At 40.9% G+C, this 7,094-nt stretch overlaps 1 protein-coding gene across 4 annotated transcripts in view; it reads left to right on the top strand.

Annotated features, from left to right (window-relative positions):
- Positions 1-1,744: 1,744 nt before the first annotated feature.
- sulf2a (sulfatase 2a) overlaps positions 1,745-7,094 on the top strand; it is a 68,702-nt gene continuing 63,352 nt past the window's right edge. For 2 of the 4 annotated variants that reach the window (XM_038294951.1, XM_038294925.1), the window contains exon 1: positions 1,746-1,883. The gene's annotated coding sequence lies outside the window, so the exon portion shown is untranslated. Of the gene's footprint in view, positions 1,884-1,992; positions 2,018-7,094 lie in introns of all 4 variants that reach the window. The other 2 variants (XM_038294942.1, XM_038294935.1) reach the window with 2 other exon arrangements.

Below are 7,094 nucleotides of genomic sequence, written 5' to 3'. Positions count from 1 at the left end.
CATCCACCTGTTTGCTCTTTTCCCTTCATGGCTTTTGCAAACCTTAGACATCATGTCATGCCGTGGATCTCTGCAGCTCCCCTCTCCGTTTGCCTCCAGTTGTTTTTCCTCTCTGGTTTTTATTAGGGGAATCAGAGGATACATATGCATGCGGCATTTTTTTGATTGTTTGTAAATGAAGAATTAAAATCATCGTAATGTTGTATTTATTCACTATTAAACTTTACAAATAATTTGTCTGATAACATTTCAAAGTGTGATAAAAGCTGTGGTTGGGATGTGACAAAATTTTGGTTCAATTCTGCTCCAAGGATTTTGAAAACGATCTAAGGCATTGTGTTATCCAGCGATTGTGGTGGAAATTTGCTCAACATTTTGATTTGCCTCTGTGTGAAACAGTAATGGTCAGAATAATGCCATTTGATTTTTATTCTCTCTGAACAGCATGGTTTCATCTGGCTGCAGTGACACAATCCTGCTTTGCCCCGCTGACACTCAGATGATTCATAGTCGACACTATAATTGAAAACATTTAGAGGAGTTAGATGACTACTCTCCTTTTTTCCTGAGTACTTCATATTTCCATGGAGAAATGCCTCACAATGCTGATTATAGATAAAAGTGTTATTGATCAGATGAGGTGGGAGGAGAGGCAAAGAGGTGCAGAAGTTTCCCATCACTAATCTTTCTGGCTATGACTGCATCTAAATAACCTGCAGAAAGGGATAAACAGGAGCATCCATCATGGGACAGCTAGAGCAGACAGAGATGGATGCCTCCGCCCCCCTGCTACCCTCTGTCGCACCTCTCCCTCCTGGTCAGGGATAGAAGGTGACGCCCACCCCCAGGAGAAATACCTCGATCTAACCTGTGCAAGAATAGGCCTGTTTTTAGGTAGACTTAGTAGACGGGACTTTTTAAAATGTCCCTTGTTCTCCATCATGTTCTCTCTTTAAGATTGCAGAAATATCCATTTTGATATTGTTGTTTTGGTGAAGAAATTGGCTTATTTCATTCAGATTTTGTTTATGAAGTATTTTTGTGTGTGTGTGAACAATTTTTCTTAACATAAATTGATTTGGGTGTGCATTTCTTTTCTGTCAGCTTGTTTTTGCCCTGTGAGCCCAATCCCTCTCTAATGCCTGAACCCACTGAACAGGCATGCCCATGCCAGCTCTCCTCAGAAGTGCCAGTCTGACAGATATAGTGTGTATGTGCGTGTTTGCCACGGTGCGCTTTCCCTCCTAAACCCTGTAGCGTTAAGATTGATCCTTCGTTCCCTCCCATTTCTTTCTCTCTTGTTCCTCTGTGTGCCTCTGCCTTAATGAGACTGTGAATAGGTAAAGCTCACAGGCTCCAGCAGATGGCCAGAACTGCCCTGCTTCACTGTCTGAACACACACACACGCAACTCTGCAGCATGTTTGCTCATGAATGAGAAACCTAAAGGACTGAAGAGGCAGAAGGAAATTCAACAAGGAAAGGAAATAAACAGGAAGCAATAGAGGAGAGGAAAGAGTCAAACTAATGGGAACCACTAACAAATAACATGCAGAAGGGGAAATGGAAAAAAAGGGAGGGGGGCTGCTTAAAAACCGAGAGCATATGCAAAAAGAAGAGGAGGACAAAACTGCGCTAAAAAGAGAGTGAGAGCAAAATTGAATTGTAGATTGAGGGAGCCTCTCTCCTCCCTCTCTCCCTCTCTCTTTTATTTATCTCATGTGAGACCACGCCTCCATCCTTTCACTTGTCAGTGCATCCATAACAGTGAGCTGTCTGCACCGGGCTGTGTGGGGGGTGAGACTCGCTCATCACTCTGCCAGCACAAGCGGACTGGATCTGAACAGAGCAGACAGGAGCAGATGGTGTAGCCTGGCCAAACAGGTGCGTGAATGAATACCTGTTCATGAATATCTGTTATAACAGCTGACAAATAGCAGCATGTGTATGTATTCACCGCCCCATCTGCATGCATGATCCCGGTCGTCTGCAGGACTTGCTTCCTTCCAGAGTAGAAGGTACAGTGCTGGAGCTTTGCCCTAGTTTACACTTGAATGCTCTGATCCATTCTGTTTGCCTCCGAGATTTATGCATGTCGCTAACTGGGCTGCTCGTTGGACTAAAACAGATCAGACCTCTCGTTTAACGGCTGCTCCACAGGATTTGGCTCCAAGTCAGATCAGCGAGTCATTTGGCTTCTGTTTACTCTGTGGGCAAAGTTGGAGTTTTAGCGACAGACCCTGGGTCATGTGGCTCTGCTTGGTTTTTAAATAACTCTCTGCAACTTAAATTATTGTTTTGCATCATTGTTTTAGACCATCAGACTGCATTTTATTCAATAAAGCAACATCACATATCATCTATAGTGCTTCTTTTGTCTGATTTGATGTTCTGTGTGCTACTGTTTTACACTCTACGACAACAATCTGATATAGCTTTCATTAGATTACAGCAAAGGGGAAAATGTTACTGCAGTTACATTCAAAAGTAGTCCTTGGTGAAAAACTTTACCTTGTGGGAACCTTTTTTAGAAGCCAGTAAGGCGTCCAGTAGTCAGCGTTCATTTTAGAGTCGCCATTTCAACATTTGTAGCCCCCCTACCGACAACTGGTCTCAGTAGATGTACTCAATATCAGTGTTTTGTCAATAGCTTTATGGGTCAAAAGGCTGTGTCATCACCAAGCGGTGGTGGTTAAGAGCAGCGAGGGGAGCAGGGTGTGAGTGCTGACCTAATGGCTAAAATATTTATGACAGAAGCATCTAAACATCCCTGAATGCTGTCTGTAGTGCTCTGGAATCGATGAATGCAAAGATGAGAGGATGGATGGAAAGAGAAGAAGATTCAGGGATCTGTTCTTGAAGCATTCATTATTTATCCCAACACACTCATGGATGCTCTAACCCCACATCAACTGGCCTCTTTTCTCATTGAAATGTCACCGAAGGAGGGAGTTATGGCTTACGGTACCTGTAAGCAGCGGCTTACTGCTTACTCTACCTGTGAGCGAATCCCTGGGTCTGTTGAAACTGTAACTGCAAGCTACACCCTGCACTCAAATGAACATAGTCATTCTCTCACAAACACACACACATACAATCCAGACATAATTGCTTGGTTACCCTTGCCAATGTGTTGGGAGATGAAATAAAATCACAGCTACTGACTTGCACCAAATTAGTTGTGCACATGCATCTAACATGTTCACACTGCATAAAATTGTACATCCCTCTATTTACCATCAGCCATTTTCTCAATTGCATGGTTCCCTCACTATTTCAGGTCTCAAACCCCTCACACATGCATGGAAACAGAGGAGGTGATAACCTTGAGACCTGTTGATGTTGTTTTGCAGCAGCTGTGTAGAGAATACACAAGAGGGCCGTGGGACCCCTGGAGAAAATGAGGTGCTCGACATGCTGATTGCAAAATTGGCTCGAAATGTGCAGGAGAGGCTGCTTGATGCAGTCAAAGGGAAACACACATGAATATGTATTGTATGCTAATGCTGGGCTCTGTAGCTGTTGTTCAGGGCAGAGAACAAGTTCCCTCAATCTCCACCCTCAAAGTGCTATTGACAAACCTGTTGTCAGCTGGGCCCCCTCCCCTGGCCAGGGGGCAGTGTTTTGGCAGATATCACCAGTCAAGGTGACACTGCAGGATGTCTGGGGAGCACTAATGTCTGCTCATTTTACCACAACATTTAACCCTTTTGTGGTCAGATAATGGTTTAGATAAAGTGACATTCAATCTAATGTTCCCATCAGACCTTATTTGAGCCGTTTAGAAAAGGTTTGTCCTCCCTTATTTTATCTCCCACTACGTCAATACTGATTTACCATTTGGTCATTATTCTAAGACATTTTCACAGAAATGTGATGATCAGGATTGTCTGCTATTCATTCAGATTGTAGTCATTCAAGAATAGACACATAAGAAAACAGATCAAAGTTTGATTCTTCTTTAAAGTTAAGCTTTTCAAATAAATCATTTTGCAAGTGTAGCTAAATAATACATTTTGTTTCATTATTTAAGATAAGGCTGTGCAAGATATAGCCTCTGTTCTTCTCTCTTTAAGGTTAGGGCCATATTTTAACAACTTGTCTATTAACTATCAGCTTCATTATTTATTTCTAGGATAAATCCAGTTCAATCCATAATACTATCATCCCCATAATACTCATATCATACCCTGTTTAACATGTTTCATGCTAAATAACAAGCTTCAATACTTGACTAACGTTTAAATGTTTACCTCGTATTTCACTCGACCTGCTGGTGAAATTGAAAATGTCCTAAAAATTGTTATATTGTTTAGAAAATAATAGAATAGAATAAAATACAATAGAACATAGCAGCTTACATGCACACACCAGGGTGAATAATTAGAAAAAGATCACCCTTTTAGACATAAAGCTGTACTTAGAGAATTATGTTTTTAAGTTCTTTATGTTTTAATATCAAAAGACTTAATGTCTGGTGTTTTGGGGGCACTTTGCAGAATCCTCTCACATATAGAAAGGGAAGAGTAGTTTGGATGACAAAGACCTAAAAAACATTTTGCTACAGAGAGTATATTGGCAGGACATCGCAGAAGATCAGGTCTTTACAAGTTGGATATATGATAATTAAAATGATTTAAAAAAAGTAGCAGTTTTAATGCTTGTCGAACTATTTGGTCTTTTCAAAGCAGCCTAGTGAGATCAGACCTACTAAATATCTAATAAGTATGGGAACACATGTAGCACTGCCCTGTTGGTTTGGTACGCATGTGTACAAAAACAACTACAGTGTTATTTCTACACATGTATATGCAACAAAAAAAAAAATCAACAGAAAAACTACCTGACCTGCAGTGCTAAGAGACAAGGTACACATAGTTGATAGGTCAACATTGATAGGTCACCAGTTCTTCATAGGGCAGCATAAAGAATCAAAAGATAATGCCATGAAGTGTGGACTGCTGGACAAAGACAGAATACACAGATACAACTCATTTATGCAAGGGGGAAACATGCTATTTCTGCACTACATGATTTAACACTGTTAGCGGGACTCAATACCTCATTTTTGTGTTTCATTAATTTTCTATTCTGCAGCAGACTTCTATTTTGGAATAAACTGTTGCTCCCTATTAAAAAAAGAGCATGTATAGTTTTAAAATAACAAACACCAACATAAACGCGGATCTTGGGCTGGAATGATTAGTAAGTCGTTGGTTCTGGAATGAAAAATTAGGCTGTTTGTGTGTCAACACTATTTTTATTTGATTGCATAAATATTTTATTTGCAGAAATATATCATAAGCTTGTGGTTCTCTGCAGCGATTGTTTCACTATTTATTCACTTTCTCACACAGACTCTTTAGAGTCTATTTAATGTAGTTTGACAGTAAGCAGCAGTAAACTGAATCCCCATTCATCTGCGTATACAAACTGCCATTAACACATCCTGTGATGAGGCGGCTTTAGAGGATCAGCATTTGAAATCTGTGTTTCTGCTCCTGTCAGCTCTAATAAAAGAGCGACTGAAGGGCGTTTTGACAATGCCTCTCTCCAACACTCCTCTACGAGAACCCTGCATAGACGGAGAAGAATAGTCAGCGGCTCGTTGGACAAAAAAAAAGACAAATACTTGCTGATGCCTTTGATTCAGCATGTATTTCTGTGCTCTGTGTTTGTGCCAGACTCAGATTGGTGTGCACGGTGTGCACATGTTCACTGTTGACGTGTGGATATTTGACTGCTGGGTGTGAGTGCAATCAGATTTCAATCTCTCTGCTCTATATGGCTGAGTTGGTGCAGCAGAGGTGCCCCACGGGAAAATGTAATTATACCCTGCTGGCCACAGAGTGCGGGCTTCACTGCCCTATCTGTCCCAGGAGACAGCGGCTTAAGGCCCCTTCTCACTGCGAATATCAAACAGCAGCAACATTACTAAAGCCATCGTATAGCTTAACATTCTGCTTTAGATTCTCTGTCGAATGTCCTTCTCTGACCAGCATGAGATCCAAGTTTTATCTGTTTTCTTCTTCTTTACAGCTGTGAATTATTTATTGCAGAATTAACTGGTGGCTGAGAGCAATGATTTGTAAGATATAGGAATAAGGAGAGAATAAAGCAAATTTCTTGAACACCAGTTTTGCTTACAGGTATACAAGTTCATAACACGTCTGGTGTAATTAGTACTTTAACAAACATCCTTTTCCTTCGCTTTACTTCAGTTGTTGACGCAAAAATGTGAATCATTGATTTTTTTTCCCTAACATTTTATATTCCTTTTTTCTCTCTGCCAGTGTTTCTTTCTCTCTTTAATCTCTCTGTTTGCTCTTCTGTGGGCTTTCGGCTGAGGTGCATGCTGAGATGGCGTCCATTAGTAAGGCAAAACAAACAGACACGCCGCGCCCTCCTGAATTTCGGCATGCAATCAATGAGGGCACTCGGATAGCAACAGACTAAGTGGCCCATTAAAGTCACAATTAAATGAATAGAGTACTGCAGAACCCAAGACGCTATGACCCAAACCAGCTCAAAATAGCTTTTATTTTTCTTGTGTTGTAATTTACTCTTTAAATGGGACTTTTAGCAAATCTTGGCCTAAAAAAAGATCAGATGGAAAATTGATCAAACAGAAAAGAGGGAAGCTAATGGGTTCATCTGCAAAATAAATGCTTGCTGTAAATAGAGAATAGAATGCAGAAGAATCTGAGATGTAACCCATCCAATCGCTTGTGTTCTGCGTTTGGTTTGTTGTAGTTTGTCATGGTAGCTTAAGGGAAGCACAGCAGAGCCAGGACTCCTGTCTTTTTCAATTCTCTGAATTTGCCACACTTTGAGTAGCAGCAGTTCAAGCAGAAAAACTGAGGACACCCACCAGGGTCAGCCCTATTGTTGCCTCTTCTACTTGGGCTTGAACAGCCGCATGCAAAATGCTGCACCAGTTGGGGTACATAGACATAACATAACAGGAAAAAAACCCAAAAACATGAACGGTAACTTCAAACTCTGGTGGGTACTGCAATTGCTGTTTAGAGTGTATTGTCATTTTAAATGTCATAAATGAAAAACAAATAAAGCTGAATAAGGATTTTTCTGGAA

This window comes from Cyprinodon tularosa, unplaced genomic scaffold (genome assembly GCF_016077235.1).
Source record: "Cyprinodon tularosa strain WSP-4 unplaced genomic scaffold, ASM1607723v1 ctg11, whole genome shotgun sequence".
In the NCBI taxonomy this organism is placed as follows: Eukaryota; Metazoa; Chordata; class Actinopteri; order Cyprinodontiformes; family Cyprinodontidae; genus Cyprinodon; species Cyprinodon tularosa.
Note: the sequence above shows the minus strand (reverse complement) of the source record. Positions and strands in the feature narration are given on the sequence as shown.